Below are 20,340 nucleotides of genomic sequence, written 5' to 3' on the forward strand. Positions count from 1 at the left end.
TGTGCCAGCTACTGAATTTTTCCATTCTCGTGTCTCGAGAATTACATACATGAAATCATTTTCATTTTCTGATTTCTTAATGTCATTGTTCTTGTAACTAGAAACATAACATAAAATTATTTTGATGTTCTTGTTTCTGAATTTCTTCATTCTTGTAACTCGAGAGGTGCATGCATAAAATAATTTTGATATTCTGGTTTTTGCATTTCTTTACTCTTGTAACTCGAGAGTTACTTGCATGAAATAATTTTGATATTGTTTCTGAAATTAATTATTCTTGTAACTCGAGCATTACAAGCATAAACTAATTTTGATATTCTGGCTTCTGAATTTTCTTAATCTTGTAACTCGAAAATTACATTCTTAGAACAATTTTGATATTCTGGCTTCTGAATTTCTTTATTCGTGTAACTCGAGAATTACATAACATAAAATAATCTTGATATCCTTGTTTCTGAAATTCATTATTCTTGTAACTCGAGCATTACGAGCATAAACTAATTTTGATATTCTGACTTCTAAACTTCCGTATTCTTGTACTTCGAGAATTACATGCATAAAGTACGCTATATTCCAGCAGCTTGTTAATATAATTGTATAATAAAAGGGTCTCTTCTTGATAATTTTTTCCCGCTTTTAAAGAAGCATGGGAGTCCAGCTGCATGGTACGTCGTGCGTGACATCGCCTAAAGGCTTCAGCTGGGTCCCAAGTTGGCAGTGTGCATAATTAAAGAAGCGGTTTTAACTTGAGTAGACACAGCACGGAAATGCTGGGAGAATTTTAGTTAGCGTCGGGGCCGCTTATTTAGTTTTAATGTTATTGCTCCGTGGGAGTTGTAGATCCCGGTGGCCTGGATGGAAAAAGACCCGGTTGTCAGGTCGAGGTAATGGGGTCACAAAAGAAAAAGTAAGAAATAGGTAAATATAGTAAAAATGATGTGTTTCAGAAGAAAGAGGAGAAGAAGAAGAAAAAGAGGACAGGTTCTTTGCGTATGTTTTGTTTCTTAAGATCTGTTTTGTCTGTAATTCAGAGGGTAAAAGAAGTAGCATTTTTCTTTCATATGTAAACTGGCAACTTTCAATGTCCTGTCAACCAGAAGTGATATTTAGTTTCTAAACTCCATATCAGAGAGAGAGAGAGAGAGAGAGAGAGAGAGAGAGAGAGAGAGAGAGAGAGAGAGAGAGAGAGAGAGAGAGAGAGAGAGATTTCTTAATATACTGCCTTGAAAGCTCTTACTATTTTATGTGAATTATTAATACACGTACAAATTAATGTTATGATTAGTAGCATTTGTCTTTCATATGTAAACTCGCAACTTTCAATGTTCTGTCAACCAGAAGTGATATTTAGTTTCTAATCTCCTTATCAGAGAGAGAGAGAGAGAGAGCTTTCTTAATATACTGCCTTGAAAGCCCTTACTATTTTATGTGAATTATTAATACACATACAAATTAATGCTATGATTGTGTTTTATACATTAATCTGAATGACTTTCTGTCACCGTTCTTTTGTTATTCACAAATATAAATTAATATCGACCTTCTGCATAAAAAGCACTTTGAACAAATCTTGTAAACCACCTAGTATTAGATGTTTATTTTTTCCCAACAGGATAGCTATTTTTTAGCTCGTTCTCATGTTTACTCCCCCTTTTTTTTTACATAAAACCTTTATGATTAGTCTTGTCTTATGTTACCTGCCTGCATGTTTCATTGCAGTTATTATTTTTTTGTGTTGTGGGGAGGGGGGCAGTTGCTGCTCTTTGCAGTATGTATTCTTTTTTGCGTGTTCGGAAGATTTACTGTCAGCTCCTTCATCATTCTGGAATGTTATTTATGACATGCTCTCTAGAGGTTTCATCTTCTTGTTTTTTTTTTACTCTTGTTTTTTTAACCAGATTCCGTTATGCCTGTTAGATGATATACCGAGTGGTTTTTCAGAAACATTTACATATACATGATTACTTGGTTAAAAGTTCATTTTTAATTTGACCTTATGTAAATCGTGAATAAGAGCATTCAGATGCTCTTTTACTTAAAGTTTAAGTTTTAAGCACATTGAGAAAAAAGAAGAAAATCTGTGCAATTGTAAATGTCATATTGTTTTATGAAATCTATATGTCATCAAGATCCCTATCATGTTGTTTGGTTGTTTCTCCTTTGTCTTGGAATGAGTGAAGTTCCTTTTCGAGAGATTATTCTTTTAAAGGCTACACACACACACACACACACACACACACACACACACACACACATATGTATATATATATATATATATATATATATATATATATATATATATATATATATATATATATATTTGTATACATACATATATATATATTATGTTTATATTTGTATACATACATATATTTGTATACAAATATATATATATATATATATATATATATATATATATATATATATATATATATATATATATATATATATATATATATATATATATAACATTTTCCTTTCGGTTGCCTGAAGTGGTAAACCATAAGTATTCCCAAAAGATAAGGTTACAAGCCGAGCTCTCTATTTAACCTGCTCACTGAGTACTCCCTTGAGAACGTACGAACCATATAAAGTTTCATCTCAAGAATCCTTAAAGTGTTATAACCGTCAGGCATGTTTCATAGTCACAATCTAATCTTATTTCTCTACTCTAATGCCTCTTTACTCATTTTTTTCCTGTCTGACGTCATTATCCTTCTCAACATTACCGTTGGTGTTTAAAAATACCATTTTTATTTTGTAGCAGCAGCGGTAGAAGTAATATTATTATTATTAAAAATACTCACAGTAGCATGAGTCTTAAAATGGAGAAGCAAATCCATAGTTATGTATATGTACAGATTGAAAAGGGGAACCGAACAAGTTTCCGAAAGCTATCTATACTGATTTATCTTTACATAACTGTGGATTTGCTTCTCCATTATTATTATTATTATTATTATTATTATTATTATTATTATTATTATTATTATTATTATTATTATTATTATTATTATTATTATTATTATTATTATTATTATTATTATTATTTAGAAGATAAACCCAGTTCATATGGAACGTGCCCACAGGGGCCATCGACTTGAAATTCAGACTTCCAAAGAATATATTGTTCTTATGAAAGAAGTAACAGAATGTAATTGGAAATACAGAAAGGTTAGTTATTAGAACAAAATAAACAAATGAGTAGATAAAAATATAAGCAAAATGCAAGAAGAACTGTTTAGGGTAGCATTGCGAATACGTCGTTTAGGAACTTAACATTGCATCTGTCGTAATTGTCATCTGTATTTACATGTCAAAAGTATTATTATTGTCGTTGTTGTTATGGGATAAAAAACTATAATTATTTATTACCCTTTCCTGTTTATTATTTATTCTTCCCCTCGAGAGTGTTGCTTCCATGGTTTGCAACTCTGGCAGCAGCTGCAATAATGAAATTCATACGCCATTTGGGCCCTGCGTTGAATGTGGCCCGAAATGTTTTCCGTTCATTTTCATTTACCGTCTGACACCAGGGACCGAATGTGAAAATGTGCAGCCCGGGGGCTTGTTGGCCCGCGTCGGACTCCACATTATTCCAGATTTCAATATTCTCGGCCAAATTTATCTATTTTTGTTTGGTCGAGTATTTTTATTCCTGGGAATATTTGTAAGGTGATTTATTTGTTTACTTTGACCGCGGGGAATTATTATCGTAATGTTTTGGGTGTTTTTACTATCGTGAATTTTAAATCTTCTTGATTTATTTCCTTAATTGCTTGCATTATTCGCACCCATTTTTCAGTGCCAGTCATAAAGGGGGAATTATCAGTTTTCGTAACAATCGGTAAATCATTATCAACGCATTATATTATCAATCTGAAGTTTACTTATTGATTTTCAGATGAAATGAAATGTTATTCATCGAACGTTTCGTAAGTAGAATCATTATGAATTATATATATATATATATATATATATATATATATATATATATATATATATATATATATATATATATATATATACACATATATATATATATATATATATATATATATATATATATATACATATATATATATATATATATATATATATATATATATATATATATATATATATATATATATATATATATATATATATATATATATATATATGGTTAGGTTTATAAATGAAGATTTTCAAAACTATAAAGGAGTAGAACGGAGACAAATGTTATAATTATATACTACAATTTGCAGTCGAGACAAGTAGTATCCTACACACACACACACACATACACAAACACACACAGACACACATACACAAACACACACACACACCTCCCCCCACACACACACGCACACACACACACACATATATATATAGTGTATATATATATGTGTTTATACTATATATATATAGATAGATAGATAGATATAATTTATATATATATATATATATATATATATATATATATATATATATATATATATATATATATATATATATATACGTACGTGTGTATGGATGTATGTGCGTATATACATGCTTGAGTATAAAGAATAAAAAGCACATTATAAGTCATTGTATTTTACGTAAAATAAAAGTGAGCATCATTGTAGGTATCTGTCTTTTCAGTGGAAGATCAATTCTGGCAGAATCTCGCCATATTTTTATTTTCTCGCTTGTATATAAGTTCTGCAGCGTCCAAATATTTATTTACAATCAAAGGAGCAGAAAAATACCGTGAACAGCTACACGATATATTTTAGAGAGAGGAAATAAATACACGACAACATAGAGGTCGTTGGGCGGTCGCTTCGTCCCCATTTAGCCTCTTCGTCGCTATTAGGAAGAACATGATCTGAATTCTTATGTGGCATCTCTCTCTCTCTCTCTCTCTCTCTCTCTCTCTCTCTCTCTCTGTGCGTCACCCACACACACTTCGACTGTTTTGCGTTACCTTTCTGTTACCTTCATTTTTTATCTATGTAATTGTCATCTATCCATCTATTATGTATGTATATATATATATATATATATATATATATATATATATATATATATATATTGTCATATCCATCTGTTATATATATATATATATATACCTGTGGGCTTTGGCTAATGAGTTTTTAATTAATTACTGTAATTTATGTAGCCCTGCTCTGCCGAAGACACATGTAAACTGTCAGTTGAAGCTAAAAGTTACCCCCAAAAGACAGACAATTACTTAATTGGATTAGGTCGCCAGTCGGAACTGTGATTGAATAATTGGATTATTTCTGTAACAAATGAATTACATCAAACCCCCTTCATTACCCACCTAGTCCCAACAAAGAAAGAATGAGCTGTGATAGTGAGGAAATTTACATGAACCACTTATTCGTCGTCGGACACAGTCAATTTTCCCCGCTTCAGTTAAAGTATAACTCAACGATGTTCGCACACGCGGCTACCATACGAAGTTAGTATTGGTAAAGGCTATTCCTCTTCCAAACAATGGTGATGTCAGGATCCAAGGCTTGCCTGAATTTTTACTTACACTTGACTTTCCCTAATTCCTACTTACTGCACAGGAATAGCTTATGCAGTTTCATTGGGCAGTGTTCATTATTCATACACTAGACTTCGTAAAAGAAATATGTTTATACCAGGTTCTCCCGTAAATGGTGGCGGAAGGGGAAAAAATGGAAAATAAGTACAGAGGAAGAGTTACCATAAATCAGCAATATTTGTCAATTCCAGACTTACTGTTTACATGGGTTGTTTGTGCAATGCAACTGACGATCGGAATTCTCGAACAACGTGCATCGTCTGTTCACTTAGGCAACGCAGACAGAAGAAAGAACAAAGGACAAAGTTAGTCGGAGAGCGATGCTTGTGCTTCGTCCGACAGTGGGTATCTCTCTCTGCCTTTCGTGGGTCAGATCAGGGCGCTGTTGTTCGTGTCCGCAATGCTTGTATGTAGCCTCTGGCAGCCTGTAAAATTGACAAAACATTGCTGAATGTATAGAACAGGGAAAAAGGAAGCTTAAGACCACCTTCACTAGAGGCCACTTGGTGAAAACCCTCCCTGTGGGTTAAGTCCCTAATGCTAAACTATCCGCTACTAAAGGACGTTACTTTTGAAAACAGTCTACCTCCCTGCCCGTGTTCTTCTAGCTTCGACAGAGATGCTGTCCTGTCTTTGTTAGAATAATATCCCTACTTAAATAATGTAGGGGGGGGGGCGAACAGCAGAATATTTATAAAAAAAAGTATATATATAGATAGATAGATAGATAGATAGATAGATAGATAGATAGATAGATAGATAGATAGATAGATAGATAGGTAGATAGGTAATGCAGACAAAAATGCAAAAGGAAATATATAAATACAGATAAGACCAACATATATATATATATATATATATATATATATATATATATATATATATATATATATATATATATATATATATAGTTAATCTTATCTGTATTTATATATTTTATATTTCCTTTTGCCTTTCTGTTTGCATTATTTAACAGTGCGCACACACAACGGGTGCTTTCTTGCATTCATTCCACGCTCTCGCTCGAAAATAAAGTTAAAAATAGCTCATTTTTATTTTATGGTCACTTCACCTACATTTTCTGCCAGGTGCGTCGATTGCGACAGTGAAAGTAAGTCAAACTCTCTCTCTCTCTCTCTCTCTCTCTCTCTCTCTCTCTATATATATATATATATATATATATATATATATATATATATATATATATATATATATATATATATATATATATATGTGTGTGTGTGTGTGTGTGTGTGTGTGTGTGTGTAATGCATATACGCATATGTAATAGGTAAAATGAAGTTGTCAGAATGAATTGTTTCTATAGCATATTTAGCCTTGAAATGGTAAAATGGCTAGGACCCAAGAAAGGTTATGAGGAACGATTGGAGGACAGTAGTTTGTTGAAAAGAAGGAAAAAGAGAACGAGGGAATGGTGAGAAGAATAAAAAAAGGTTGGGGGCGGGTGAACGATAGGTTGATGAAAACAAGTAAAAAATGCGCCGAAGTTTCTTCAGCGGAATCGAGTTTTCTGTACATCGTATAATCAAGGCCACCGAAAGTAGATCTATCTTTCGGTAGTCTCGGTATAGTGCTGTATGAGCCTCGGCCCATGAAACTTTAACCACGGTCCGGTGGTGGCATATCCTACATCGTTGCCAGAAGCACGGTCGTGGTTAACTGTAGCCTTAAATAAAATAAAAACTACTGAGGCTAGAGGGCTACCATATGGTATGTTTGATGATTAGAGGGTGGATGATGAAAGTACCAATTTGCAGCCCCCTAGCCTCAGTGGTTTTTAATTTCTGAGGGCGGACAGAAAAGTGCGGACAGAATAAAGTGCGGACGGACAAACAAAGACGGCACAATATTTTTCTTTTACAGAAAACTAGAAAAGGGGGGGATGATAGATTGATGAAAACATGAAAAAAGAGGAGCTCTTAGAAAATACTGGTGTAAGAAGTAATGGAAAAGAAGGGACTTAAATCCAGAAAGCGAGAATAACGCCGGATGTTTACAGAGAATTTCAACGCTCTGCTGATGAGAAGACGTGTGTGGAAGTGTATGATGCCGTTGACACTATTGAATTTTTCAACACACGGGTTTCGTCCACGATTCATCCGCTCAGTTCCGAATTGTGGTAGTGAGCTTTGTCTTATTTTTTCTCTTTAGTCGTCCCCTGTCGAGGAAAGCGTCTGCATATTATATATATATATATATATATATATATATATATATATATATATATATATATATATATATATATATATGTGTGTGTGTGTGTGTGTGTGTGTGTGTGTGTGTTTGTTTGTTTGTTTGTGTTCTGTGATTAATGCATACATGTACGTTATGCGTGACATGTAATTTTGCAGTCTAGTACATAACCACGACTCTGCTAATCTTCTAAGCTTACGATGTTGCTTTTTGCAGTGTCGAAGGCAAAGGGATAACGAGAACCTCTCTCTCTCTCTCTCTCTCTCTCTCTCTCTCTCTCTCTCTCTCCATTTATTTAAAATACAGGTTTTTAATGCTAAAGGAAATACCCAAAAATATTTCTGTTGCTTCCAGACATCATTTTTTCTTCAGGCTGATTTTAGTGAATTTCCAAAATTAGGATTGAAAAACATATAAAACTCCTACTCTGGTTTGAAGTTTTGCGGTGATAAACTGAACAGTAGTGTAAATAACTTGTTCTTTACTGTTTAATATAGCTTGAATGTTTGACAAACAACCATGCGATCTCTGAATTCTGCAATGTCCGGCGCAAAAGTTTCACGAGGAATTTCCATTTGTACATTAGAAATTTAGAAAATATGGATTTAAAATGGTAGTTTATTTTCACCTGAAATCGGATGACTGGCAAACAAATCTGTGTTATGTAAGTGAAGTAATTCTTTACTCTATTTCTATGGCACGTTAGTTTATATTTATATTTCAGTCTATTTTTGTGCTGAATATTTTCCTTTAAAGGAAAACAGGGTGTTTGCGTTGCCAAAGCCGTTATGGAGGATTATCACAGATATTTTTGTGCAGTTTGATGTTGTTTGTGAAGTTCTTCTCTCTCACGTGAAAGGAAGTTGCTTTTGTCTGTTCTGTAATAGAAAAGGTCCTCTGTATTAAACATGAAACATTGAAGTTTCTTATTCTTAATTCTTGGAACTTCTTAAGTGTCATTTTCCCCTTAGGACAAAATCAGTTTGATTATGCTTCTAGCTATTATTATTTTTCTATTACAGTCATCCTATTCGACTGGGTGGTATTTATAGTGTGGGGGGGTTCCGAGTTGCATCCTGCCTCCTTAGGAGTCCATCACTTTTCTCACTATGTGCGTTGTTTCTAGTAGCACACTCTTCTGCATGAGTCCTGGAGCTACTTCGGCAACTAGTTTTTACAGATTCCTTTTTTAGGGATCTTGGGATCGTGCTTAGTGCTTTTATGATTATGGGTACAAAATCCACTGGCATATCCTATATCCTTCTTATTTCGATTTTTAGGTCTTGATACTTATTAATTTTTGTCTTTCTTTCTTATTATTATTATTATTATTATTATTATTATTATTATTCTTTATTATTATTATTATTATTATTATTATTATTATTATTATTATTATTATTATTATTATTATTATTATTATTATTATTATTAAGATAAACCCGTATTCATTTAGGACAAGCTTTCAGGGGCCACTGACTTGAATCGGATGTAAGTCAGAATGATACAATTGTTTTTGATGATTGTTTACTAAATATTACATAGAACATTACAGAGAAATCCAGGAAGTAATCTGAAGACTTCAGTTATCGTAACTGGGTCTGATCTTTATGCCAAGTATGAGACACATGCCATAAAAGAACCTTCGTTTATTTTCTAGTATACAGATCGTCTTTCCTGTGCATTTTCAAAGTATTCCAGTCCGTCGTTACAGAGGATAATTGTTTGTACTCTCACTCTTTCTCTTTCAACATAAACTTTTTTCTCTTAAGAATAGAAAAATATTTTGGTTCTCTGCGAGTCTTTAAGGATTAGGCTACTAGTTCCATGTGTTTCTTTTATGCTGTTATCCATTCAAAATTGAATCGACTGGTGGGCGTCGAGTCGAAATAGAACCATAGACCCTACTAATGCAAACGCAGTGATCTTCTCCAAAGATATATATATATATATATATATATATATATATATATATATATATATATATATATATATAAATTTATATATATATATATATATATATATAAATTTCTGACTCATATCAGAATCGAACCCAGGTCTATAGATATGAATATATATATATATATATATATATATATATATATATATATATATATATATATATATATATATATATATATATATAATTTACTATAATTTACTGCTGCTAAAGGATTATCCTTTCCAACTAGTACACTCAACCGTACAGTTTTCTCTTCAGTAACACTGGCCCTTTGTTAATGTAAAAACTGTTTTCACAAAGCTGAGAGAGAGAGAGAGAGAGAGAGAGAGAGAGAGAGAGAGAGAGAGAGAGAGAGAGAGAGAGAGAGAAATATTTTCGCGGGATGTTTTCTGCCCTTGTTATTTCTTTAGTGAACGCTGCCGGAGGTTTGGCAGTGTGCCTTTGAAAGTGAGAGATGAAACAAACTCTCGGGAATTGAATGCCAAACGCTGGACGCTGAGCACGTGCTTTCTCTCGTTCCTTTCTCTCCTACTCTCGCTCTCTCTCTTTCTTCTCTACCTCCTTTCTTCTGTGTGTCACCTCTCCTACATCGTTCCTCGCCCCTCTAATATTTCCTTCCTGGCCCCATGTTCCTTGCATGTTCGTTAAACTCCACCTCTCCTCCTCTTTCCGTTCATCTTCTTTTCTTCATCTTCCTTTCCCTCTTGAGTTTCTACTCTACTGCGCTCTCAGTGTCGCTTTATCCCCGTTTCTCCTTCTCTTCTCCCTCCCCGTTCTTTTATCTTAGAGCGTCCTATTATTATTATTGTTCTTCCTTCTTTGCCTTCTTTCCTTTCTTCCTCCTTCGCCCATTTCCATGTACCCCCCCTCATCCCAACCGTCCTCATCATCTTCCCTTTGCCCGGATCCCGTCTCTTCTTCCTCCCGCCTCTTATAACAAGGAAAACAAGATTTTGAATCATTCTAAGGACTTCTGCTCTCTCTCTCTCTCTCTCTCTCTCTCTCTCTCTCTCTCTCTCTCTCTCTCTCTCTCTCTCTCTCAACTTGTACCACTATTTTTTTTTATTTTGGTATTTTCTGTATTCTAGCTGAATATATTTCGGAGTAGTTTTCACAGATATATTTTTTTTATTATGCGTCATAGTTTCATTTCACCAACTCCATTTGTAAAATTTATGCTGTCTTCCGGAAGTGCTTATTGTATGTTATCTAGAAATAATCATCAGTAGTAATAATTGACAATAGTGGCATTAGTATAATAATGATTGTTCTGGAAAAAGACTTTTCATTATAAGTAAATGAAACGAGGGTAAAAATTAAGTAGCAAATATTACGCCATTATGAATATATATTTCCCGTAAGGGGTGGTGTCGCCAGTGCACCTCACGCTGTGCACTGTAGGCATTACCTAAGGTTCTTTGCAGTGTCCCCGGCTGTAACCCCTGTCATTCGTTTAACTGTACATCTTTATATATTATCTCTCTTCCATCTTACTTTCGACCCTCTCCTAACAATTGTTCCATAATGCAACTGCAAAGTTTTTAGTTTTCTGTAAAAGAAAACTATTGTGCCGGCTTACGCCTGTCCGTCCGCACTTATTCTGTCCGCACTTTTTTCTGTCCGCACTATTTTCTGTCCGCACTTTTTCTGTCCGCCCTTAGATCTTAAAAGCTACTAAGGCTAGAGGGCTGCAAATCGGTACGTTGATCATCCACCCTCCATTCATCAAACACACCAAATTGCAGCCCTCTAGCCTCAGTAGTTTTTATTCTATTTAATGTTAAAGTTAGCCATAATCGTAGTTCTAGCAACGATATTGGATAGGCCACCACCGGGCCATGGTTAAAGTTTCATGGGCCGCTGTTCATACAGCATTATACCGAGACCACCGAAAGATAGATCTATTTTCGGTGGCCTTGATTATACGCTGTAGCGGCTGTACAGGATTGCGGTCGAAGAAACATTTATTACTTGCTTTGCACCTTCGGCCCTCATTGCTAAATTGCCCTGATGTTCTCAATTCGCAGTTATACGTATATTAAAATATTATATGTAATTACACCTATTAATCTCGAATTCATTTTGAGTATTCGGTAAAAGAAAATGGAAAGGGTTGACACGTGTGGGTACAGGGTAGTTATACAAAGGCCAGTCTTTTAAAAAAACAAACAAAAAACTCCTCAAAAATCGGGTATGTTTATTTTATGGTAACGCGATGTCATCGATCAAAGCCCGAAGTAACTGCTCTTGGCGTTTGTTCGGAACCGTTGAATAATTCTAAGGAGATTTTTTTCTTCAAACTTTAGTGAAAATAATTGACAGTATCGGTTAGTGTACAAAATTTATGTAAACACGCACACACAGACAAGCTCGCACACATACATACACAAACACTCATGTATGTGCTTACAAATGCATCAGGAGCTCTCACTCGCTAATACATGCAAATGAAAAAGAGAGAGAGAGAGAGAGAGAGAGAGAGAGAGAGAGAGAGAGAGAGAGAGAGAGAGAGACCGCGACTCTCGACTTTTCTCATAAAGACATCTTCAAATGTTACAAACTTCCAAACTTTTTTTTTAATGCTAAGAAGATGATTTTAAAACAAGGGTAAAAAGTCTTGGTTTATGCGTCTTTTATTTTTCGACGAGATAATCTTGCTTGTATAATCTGCATCCACGGGGCTGTTGTGGAGATAGAAGACAGATACATACATACATACATACATATATGTTATATATATACACACGCATACATATACATATATATATATATATATACAGTATATTATGTATGTGTACATATATATATATATATATATATATATATATATATATATATATATATATATATATATATATATATATATATATATATATATATATATTGTTCTGCATGAAAGTAAGTACAGAGAGAAAAACTAATGAGCAGACGCATCTGAGGACAAGACGATGAAAGTGGGGAGATGCAACCTGGATAGACCGGTCTTGGGTCGGTACAGTATTTTGAGGAATCGCTGAATGTGGAAGATAAAAGAGATGCCGATCTGAATAATGCAAGAGTGGAAGGAGTTAAGTGGGAATTTGAGAATGCATGTGGAAGTGGCTGCTGAGGACATGAGAAGGGCAATCAAGAGACTGGAGAGAAAGGAACCAGGCGGTGATGGCATTACAAATGAGATGTGATAAAGTCATTAAAGTATAGTTAAGTTGCCAGTCATGGTGTGTATGGTAGATATTGGCGACGGATTGGTTCCGATCAAGTGGACAATAGGAATAATTGTGCTTTTATATGAGGGTGAAGGTGATAGACGAAAAACTGTGGATTATAGGGCGCAGTGTTACGTAGTCGATCAGAGAACATTTAACATAGAATTTGAACTAAGAATTATGACATTTGACAAAAGTATTGGCAGAAGGAAATTGCGGATTTGATCAAGAAATGAGTCGTGAGAATTAAGTTTTTATTATGAAATTGGTTTATGAGAAATTGAGAAGCAAATGGAAAAATCTGTCTTTGGTTTACATGCATTTGTAGAATCCTTGTAACCAAACAGATAGAAAGATATATGGAGAGTTGATAACAGATCAGTATTGCACTTTGAAACTTGAAAAAACAACATACTAGAAAACACCAATGTTTAAGAGATCCGCTCCGTAAGTGTATGTGGATTTCTTATATATATTTGTTCTCTGATTTGCGGTTTTTTTCAAGCATATGTAGATTGTTGAGAATTGTATGATATAGAAAGTGGTTCACAGATTGATAAAAATCTTTTATTATGGAAGTGAAGTATGTGTTAGTTTGTAGGTGATTCAGGGACTGGTTTGGTGCAAACATCGGGATGAGACAGGGCTGTGCCATGTCTCCATGGCAGTTTAATATCTTTATGGAGGGAACATTGTCTGATGTCAGGAATGGGGAGAAGATGCAGGTGGAAAGTTGCAGGATAAGAAGCTGGGTCATGAATGTAAGTTGGAATGGTTAAAGTTTGCAGGTGATCCAGTACTGATCAGGGATAATGAAAAGAAGCTGCAGAGTCAAGTTAAAGAGTTTCAAAACACTTTTTGCAAAAGGAGATAGATGAGAGTGATTATGAGTAAGATTAAGGTTATGAGGGGTACATGGAATCCAGAAAAATAGTGCACTGAATACAGATGTGGAAGATGGACGAACTGAAGCAGTATATTCCGTGGATATTTGGCAATAAATATTTTGGATGATCGTAGGTTGAAAGAAGAGATGAGTTACAAAACACGTGAAGCAAAGACAGTTGTATGTGTGTAAAAGATTGGGAATAAACTTGGAGTGTCAGCTTTTGTTTTCTGTTTAGATGTATGAGGTGGGTAGTTTGTTGTGGACGTTTTCTCCTCAAACACGAAACGTCCAGAGATATTCACGTAAACATGATATCTTGCCTTGCAAAAGTTACGGCAATTCACTTGAAAACCTTATATCAGAGGAAAATCGAGCACCACGGATCGGTAAGTTATGCGCATGAAAAATATTCCATTTCTAATCATGTAAATAATATCAATCACAGTATAAATTGGGAAAAATCACAAATTGTTAAATCACAGTATGAACTGTGAAACATCACAAATTGTTAAATCACAGCATTAACTGAGAAACATAACAAAATGGTAAATCACAGTATGATTTAAGAAAGATCACAAATTGTTAAATCACTGTATGAACTGGGAAACATCACAAATTTCTAAATCGTAGTATAAACTTATAAACATCACAGATTGTTAAATCACAGTGTGAACTGGGAAACAACACAGATTTCTAAATCATAAACTGAGAAACATCACAGATTGTTAAATCGCAGCATAGGCTGAGAAACATCACAGATTGTTAGATCACAGGATAAACTGAGAAACATCACAAATTGTCAGATCACACTAGAAAATCGGAAACATCACAAATTGTTAGGGGCAAAGCATGTCGTTTCAAAGGTCAAGGCACTTGAAGCTGCCCGATTAAAAAGACCTTCAGCTCGGATCTGCAGTAAGGGTCATGAAAACCAAATAATATTGTCCGTATCCTTTTAGGTCCTAATTTAAAGATCAGCACTCCCTCTTCTCGGGAAGTAGCCATAACTTAATGGACCAACATCTCAGATGTTTATTTTCGATTAATAATGCTCGCAAGGGTAACTTACGTATTCTCACCTACTTAGGGCCAATGTTGAGGGAAGATTGGACGACGGCAAGTCTAAATGCAGAGATTTTTAATCGTAAATTAATCATTGTTTTACACGAATATATCTATTGTTAAACACAACCCTTCAGTGTATATATATATATATATATATATATATATATATATATATATATATATATATATATATATATATATATATATATGTTATGTATATATGTATATGTGTATTATACATATATATATGTATATATACAGTATATATGTTTATGTATGTAATAACCACAGTGCCCTCTTAACTTCTCGAATTCTTAGCACTTTTTGGATAAACTCGTCATTACAAAGCTATGGATCCAAATGGAGGAATATGAAGAAATTTTGACGTCCACAGCAGGATTCGAACCCACATCCAAATTATCACGGCGACTTGACCGTATATGGGTCAGCTTTTATTTTAATGAAATTATAAATTCGCTTGTTGTAAATATATTTTTCCTCTTATTAAACTAAATCAACAAGACTGATACATGAGCTAGGGATGTTTTCATATCATTCGTGAAAATATTGACCTCTTTAATAGAGACGGAGAGAAAGAAAAATGGAAAGAAAACAGAGAGAGAGAGAGAGAGAGAGAGAGAGAGAGAGAGAGAGAGAGAGAGAGAGAGAGAAGGAAACACCAAGAGGAAGGCTTTGTGTGTGTGTGAGAGAGAGAGAGAGAGAGAGATATGCAGTATCGGAAATCGCTTGTACCATCCTCAGCCGATCATGTTTTTCATCCAATCCGAGTCTGTTATTGTATCAGCGATTTGACCAGTAAAAAAGAAAAAAAAAACACACAAGGAAAAAGCGTATTGCAGAATCCTGAAGGGGGTGGGGGAGGGGAGGGGGTTGGAGCAAGGGAGGGGGTTGGAGCAAGGCTGCCCGAGGGTCCGAGGGAAGAAAGGAGTTGCTCGAACGGGAGACGAGGCGTTTTTCACATTCCCCAACAAAACTGCATCAAATCAGTGGTTGAGCCAAAACTTACCGCAAACAAGGACTGTATTGTTCTTTGTGAGTGTTGCGTATGAAGTATTTTCAACTTGTTTGTCTTTTCTCTTGCCTCTCGCATAACACAATATTATTTTCTTTCATTCGCCCATAGTTACGCAGTGTTGTAATAACACTGCTTTATATAGCTTCATGGCAAACGCTACAGTGATGTTTAACTGTTTATCTCTAAGCAAAAAAAATTTGCATGGAGAAAAATTTCAAGCTTATAAGATAGTGTATGAAGCAATTGCATTGTCTATCTCTCTCTCTCTCTCTCCCTCTCTCTCTCTCTTTAATGATATATACATATGTATATATATGTATCTATATATATGTATGTATATATATATTATATATATATGTATATATAATATACATACATACATACACATACACCTCTTACGAAACAGAGCTGTTATTGCGCCGTAATCATTAATTTCGTTTGCCCGTTATCATCGATTCAGAAGTCCCTTTTGAATTAATCTTTCAGATTGTCCGCCGGTTCGGAAATGCTGCTAATTTTATGACTTCCCTCGTCCCTACGGATATTAGCCAAATGGTTCTCCGGTTCTTGTTTATTAAATTGCGCCATGTTTTTTGTTTTGGGGAACATAAAAGGGACCGGAATTAAGGGTCAGTAAGCGACTGACGTCGAGATTATTATTATTAATGAAAATAGAGAAATAGATCACAGTTATGTATATGTACATATATTTAAAGATACAACTGTACAGACAACTTTCGGAAACACTCTGTACAATTTTATCTTTAAATATATGTACATATACATAACTGTGGATTTGTTTCTCCATTTTAAGACTCGTGCTACTACGAGTATTTTTTAATTTATGAAAATCTTAATGCATAAAATACAACGTGTATACAAGTATTTATTTTTCATGTGCGTTATAATAATATTCTGCGGGTACCAAGCGCTAAGTGTATACCTCTGAGCTCCGGAATTATGTGTAAATCGCCCAGGGTCAAGACTTTTCTTTCGATTATCTTTTATATTACCTTATTTTGTCGGTATGTCTACGCTAATAATAATTATAAGCTGTATTTCAGAGTGCGTTCCCACTTTTATTATTATTATTATTATTATTATTATTATTATTATTATTATTATTGAGAAGACGAACAAATCCACCACAGGGGCCATTGACCCGAAATTCAAGCTTCCAAAGAATGTAGTGTTCATTTGAAAGAAACAACAAAAGGGAATGGGAAATGCAGAAAGAGAGCATTTATTCAAATGAATAAAAATAAGCGAGCGTGAGGAAGATATATATAAATCTTCGCAATTATTCGTAAAAGCCAGGACCTGTTGACAAGAACACTCAGATTTATCTCATGTAGGGACCGAGTCAACGAGGACGTGTTCGCGAAGACTGAAGGACGTCTGCGGTATCTGAAATGCGTCAAAGGAACCAGTAGGGAGGAAGGCGGTCGGCAAACTTCGTCGGGAACTTCCACCGCAAAGACTTATTTACTTTGACTTACAAGTTTCTTATTACTGGCCCCGCTTGAGACGCGAGTCGTTCTCCTCACAGTTCTAAGTGTGTCTCAGTCGGACAGACACTGCGCAGATTGAGCGAGGAGAGAGGGTATGGAGGAGGACGAAGGAGACTGGAATATCAAGTACGCACCATGAACTTATAGGATTTAGAAATAGGTCATATTCTGTGACAGTGCGTTGGGAATATAAAGAACGTGTAAGGTTCGACGTAATTGAAAGTATTGGTTTAAAATTAATTGTTAAAGTTTTAGTTATTTATTTGTTTAAGGCTGACGGAAATATCTGCAGCAGATATGACTGGAGCTAATCAGCCAATCAGAAGCTAAATAGAAGCTTCACTTCTGTCGGCTGCAAATGTTTTCCCTTAGTATAAAAAGAAATCACTATAAACGCTACATGAAACTTAAAATTCATAATCTGTAACGACTTGAAGCGTTGGTTGGCAGAGAATAAAAATTAATTTACCTTGTTTTTTCTTTAACAAGGAGAGTTACGAATCTTTTTGGTAAATAGCATATCTTTTCACCAACAAAAACCGATAAACCTTTGCTAGGGACTTTTCACTTGGCCTAAGCCTTTTTCACCAAAATTGTAACAGAATGAGACGTGTTTTTCTTTATACCTATGCAAACATCCATGCAAACAAATTGGAAAAATACTTGTTTAAAATGGTTCCATATACATACATACATACATACATACATACATACATACATACATACATACATACATACAAGATGATAAGCGTACAAGAAACATTTCAGCACCTTTGTGCTTCTGTCGTCCAAGATGGCCACTGTATATTCCGATCATGGTTGTATACACAACTACAATCTTTTTCACACCCAGTCACGTCAACCCACACATTTCATTAATACACGCAGAAGCATAAAGTTTATTGAGAGAGAGAGAGAGAGAGAGAGAGAGAGAGAGAGAGAGAGAGAGAGAGAGAGAGAGAACACTTTAAAGGAAATAGTGTTCCCACCTAAACAACCATGTTTTTTTCAAATTGTATAACATTCAGTTTCATTTTTGCAGATGTAAAAAATTAGGTGTGTATCTCCTTGATTTGGCCACAATGACGCAATTTTATTTTTTATATGTTTTGACTTTTTTTTCTCATTTGGATTCTCAGTTGCTCTTACTTCACTTGTAAAAGTCATTTCTCCCTGGCTCACCTCAATGTAATTTTCCCTTAAGGCAGACATGACTTTTATTTTCTATTTGCTGCAAGAGTCGATGTAGATTATATGAACTTGCAGAGAGTGACGTGATCGTAGACTGGGATTTGGGTTTACAGAAGTTTAAATTAAAACACGGAACAAATTCTTAGAAGTTTTCGAAGTAGGAAGTAATAATTACGTGTATATTTAATGTGTATGCGTTATTGTGTGATTGTGTGTTTAAGTGTGTTTATCTTGGGAGAGAGAGAGAGAGAGAGAGAGAGAGAGAGAGAGAGAGAGAGAGAGAGAAGAGATGCTTCAAGGAAAGAATTCCCAGAATATATCAAAAGAGGATGTTTTACTTATGCATAAGCTTAGCAGTTGTGAGTCTATTTGTGTAAGAAAGACAGAGAGGACGAGGAATGAACCTTTCCCTGGAAGAAGGTATCCTAAAGACATGAGTTAATTAAGCTTGTTAACTGAATATACTTTTTGTGGTCACACGTCATTGTTTATTTTTATATCCAGGCTTACTTTAATAAAAGATTTTAATTAATATTAATGTTAGATATTTTTAAAGAGAACGAAATCCCTCCATCACGACATTCCATCGAAATATGACGTCAGTTTTTTTTTTATTAATGTTTTGATATTAAATATTTTTATAAATAACGAAATCCCTCCATCGGAACATTCCATCGAAATATGACGTTGATGCCTACAGTTATGGTGATATTAATCTGTTCAATTTTGTCATTCTCCTTTTCAGTACTTAAACATACAGAGGTCCATTTACATTTGCTACTGACCATAACGGAGTTTCTCTCCATAGACAAAGGCAACCATTGTAACATTACTCTCTTTGATTTAAAACTGAAGAAAAATTTTATCTTTGCAGTGTGAAATAACGACCTTAGGTATGCGTGAACTCTCTCAAATTTGTGTGTATATGTATATATATATATATATATATATATATATATATATATATATATATATATATATATATATATATATATATATATATATATATATATATATATATATATATTATATATGTGTGTATATATATATATACTGTATATGAATGTCTACATTTACTGTAATATATATATATATAAAGTATAATATGAATATAATATGTGTGTGTATATAAACACTATTTTTACTGTAATACTAAAGTTAATATGAAGATAAAGTGGTTCCATAAAACACTAGCCCTTCCTTCTGTTCACTGAACAGGGCACGGAAGGAAGTGCTCAAACATATGGTTGCAACGTTCAAATAGTGTGTTATGGGCCTTTTTATCTTCATATATATATATATATATATATATATATATATATATTCATATTCATATATTTATATATTTACATGTATGTGTGTGTTAAGAGCTCAATCGCAGATTATAGGATGCATAAAAACACGCACAATCGTTTTGTAGGAACAAGAATAGAAGGATAATTGACGAAGATTATATTTGGAATACATGTAACTGCACATGAATCAATTTTGCTTCAAATATAAAGTAATATGTCATAGGATAAATGAGATTAGCATTACCAATTGCAATTTATATTGCGAGTTGTAAATTTTAAGCAACAGATTGAAAGTTGCGTGGAAGGAAGTTTGCTGATGAAGTGTAATATCAGAGCGAAAGAAACACATATATATATATATATATATATATATATATATATATATATATATATATATATATATATATATATATATATATATATATATG

Source organism: Macrobrachium rosenbergii, chromosome 10, assembly GCF_040412425.1.
Source record: "Macrobrachium rosenbergii isolate ZJJX-2024 chromosome 10, ASM4041242v1, whole genome shotgun sequence".
In the NCBI taxonomy this organism is placed as follows: domain Eukaryota; kingdom Metazoa; phylum Arthropoda; class Malacostraca; order Decapoda; family Palaemonidae; genus Macrobrachium; species Macrobrachium rosenbergii.